Genomic DNA, 3,662 nt, shown 5'->3' with positions numbered 1-3,662 from the left:
AAGCAAGTTGAAATAATATTATCCTGGTGCCAACTCTTGCATGTTTATGTCATGCAAAGTCATTGCGGGAATTAAGGTCTTCTAAGAATGATAAAACTCTCATCAAGGAGGCATAGGCCTCGTTCATCTCTGGTTTGAGAGAGAGAGAGAGAGAGAGAGAGAGAGAGAGAGAGAGAGAGAGAGACTCAAAAAAAATCTGAAGGAATATCAGATAGAGGAAAAGAAAGGAGGAAAATAGGACGCAGGATGAATATGTCTGAAAAAGAAAATCAAATGCAATAAAGGCTGGGATACAAAGTTTACTTAGGAACAAAACGTCATCGTATAAAGTTATAGCAGTTATATAAGGACTGTTGGCCCTCAGCACTACCATCACCACCACCAACAACAGATATTTTGTTCAAAGATAGATAATTGAAATGTCTTTCTTGCTCTAACCACAGTACATTAGAGGATAACTTATGTCAAGGCATTAGCTCTACTGTAATAAACTAAAAAAGTATTTACACACACTTAAGAGTTTCTATTCCAATATATATATATATATATATATATATAGAGAGAGAGAGAGAGAGAGAGAGAGAGAGAGATTTAATCTCAAAACTATTATAATTCAAAATGAAAAATCTCACTCATTTCCAATACGGTAATATCTCCCATCACGTATATTTATTGTCAAAGCCGTTATCAGTGGAAAGAAAAATCTGTTGAAATAGGACCCAATAAAGTATTCCGTAGGATCATATCTGTGAATTACATGAAAATGATGGCAATTCTCAATATATTGAATAACAATTCTTTTATCAAACCTGTAATATCCTGAATTCCTTTCTAAGGATTTATTGGCTTGATTCATTTCCTGAAAATATACAGATTTGAAGTAATGAAAAGAAGCACAAATTTACCACGAAAAAGTATCAACCCCAATTCACATTCTTTCCAATATTATCTGATATGATAAGTTGGGTGATTTTGTTTATATCTTTACAGGGCACCAAGTTATCTTGCCCAAGACCTACATCATTCCAGCCAACAGACAAAGGCTCTGTTACTGTTCGGAGCATTGGCGAGAAGTCGGTGGTAAGAAGAAGGAAAATAAAAGTTTCGAGGTGACCAAAGCAATAAAGTTTTTACAAGAGATTTATGGGAACAATGGGGATGTGGTAAGGGGCTAGAGGGGCGGGTAGGGGTCGGGGTTGGGAGGGGTCGGGGGTTGACTCAAAAGTGAATGAGATCATCCGTTAAAGAAGCGGTTGTTGATACCTGCTTTCTCTGACCATAAAGATGAAATATTCATAGTAGAGAGAGAGAGAGAGAGAGAGAGAGAGAGAGAGAGAGAGGGGGGGGGGACTCGATGATTTCATTTGTGTGATGATTCATAATTATCAAAATAGGTGTCCTTCACTGCAACCAACACAACCGACTAACTACCCTTTACATAACTTAGAAACGACCTTTCAAACCTCATTAACAAGAGATATCAAGTTGTTGTTTTGCATCAACCGGACATTTAATCATTACAGTCAAAGCTCAGGTTTCATGTTACACATCCAAAAATGAACTTAGAAATACAGACTAAAATTTATCTATTACTTTTACCGGGTTTTGTTCTTTTGGGGGAACAGAATTCACCACTGTTGAGTCATTCATTTCAGGACAGAGATTTTGAATACAAGGGAGAGTTTCCCAGTGATCATGACGAACATATTTATCACATTGCAAATTATAATAGAAAATAAATTACATTAGTGTGCATGCGTTGACCAATCACGAAATATCCCTTTGCCAACTATGATAACCAGAATAGCCTTTATATTAGTAAATAATGCAGTTATTTCGATTTTATTTCATCAATTGGTTTATAATAAGTCAATAAAATGCTGTAGCCTTTTGTATATATATTTTTTTCAAATTGAAGAACATAATTGAACAAAGAATCTAGTAATATGCTGAAATTGATATTTTCTGGTATAAATTTCATAATGTCATCTTATGTCTAATATTCATGACCAGTTTCCTTATCTTCATTAAATATTTATTCATTATGTTCTCTCTCTCTCTCTCTCTCTCTCTCTCTCTCTCTCTCTCTCTCTACAAGTTAAGTCGTAATATGGAAAACATTGAATAATACCTATCCATTCCCATTTGATGTAAATTATACCAAGTCACACAAATAAGAAACGAATGATAAACTACAAATAAACAATGACAGTTTTCTTTTCATCTTACGAGGGGTTTTACATATGTAAATAAACATCAGGAGACGAGACCTAATTACAAAGCTGATATGAATCCTTCATGTATTTCCCAGGGTCGACATGATATTTTTCCTTTAGTAAATACAATACAATTACCTGTAAAGATAACTGTAATAATTGTAACACAACAGTCATCTTATCAAAGAGAAGAAATTTAATAGGATTATTAGTTTAATCCTTGTAATAGTTTTAATGTTCTAATCTTTTCTGATCATGACGACCATCCATCTCTACATCATTTGAACAAACACACGAAGACGAGTAGACAATTGAATTGGAAAGGGTTTTGTGTCATTAATGTAACCCATTTCCTCCAAACAAACCTTCAGAAGTCATACCCAAAATCTTTCCCTTCTCGATACCTTCTAAAATATGGTGAAGATTCAATTCTAGTTTTTCATCTCCCCTTCTATTTTGTAACATATAATCTTTTAATCTATACATTACCCTTTTGTTAATTCATCGATATCTCATTTATCTGTTGGACTGGGTAAGAGAGCGAGTGTCTTGTAATTACAGTTAGGTTACAAAGAAAGTAGAATAATTCCATTTTGAGTTTCGTGGGCTCCTGGATCTCTACTATATGGTACATTGATTCTTGTTCTCTCTACATTTATTTTCTTCTTTATATACCTTATACAAGAACCAAATTTTCTTCCAAATTTTCAATGGAACTTGTATATGCCATAACTGTTCTGGGACAAAATATCACCGTTTATGCTTCATGTTATTGAAACGGATCTACTAAGATTTCATGAAAGTAGTCATTTTCATACACATTGTAAATATAACTGAAGAAGGTTAAAATACTAAAGAGACACTAATGATTAAATATCTAAAAAAATTAAAAAGAAATAAATAGAATGAAAGTTCTCTTCCGGTCCGTTGCATGAAACAAATCCCTCAGTCATCCCGAATTCCCAGAACAGTTGATGGTCGGATTGCAACCATCTGAAAATGTCGACGTCTGTTGCAGTCCCAAAATGAAGGTATTTGAAGCAAGGCACCTGAGAATGGAGGCTGAGACAGTTGGGTATGATTAGCCCGTGCATGGAGAGAGAGAGAGAGAGAGAGAGAGAGAGAGAGAGAGAGAGAGAGAGGGGGGGGGGGTAACTAGTGTGGCTTTGAATGATCTGCATTAGGAACTCAAAAGATTCTTTATTCATTGGTGTTGCCTGACGTTAGTTGGGGAGCCAATTTAATTATTCAGTAACATTGTAGCGAGGTAGTTTAATAATCCTCTCTCTCTCTCTCTCTCTCTCTCTCTCTCTCTCTCTCTCTCGTGCAAAAGCAATTTTATTGTTCCATGTAATCCCCGCAAAACATGAGTGATCGAGGGATCCAGGCTTCGTTTCGCACATGTGTCAATATTCGCTTGATTGATGAAAGGCAAAACTGACTTTT

This window comes from Palaemon carinicauda, chromosome 25 (genome assembly GCF_036898095.1).
Source record: "Palaemon carinicauda isolate YSFRI2023 chromosome 25, ASM3689809v2, whole genome shotgun sequence".
Taxonomy (NCBI): domain Eukaryota; kingdom Metazoa; phylum Arthropoda; class Malacostraca; order Decapoda; family Palaemonidae; genus Palaemon; species Palaemon carinicauda.
The sequence above is the reverse complement of the archived record's forward strand: the minus strand, read 5'-3'. Positions refer to the sequence as shown.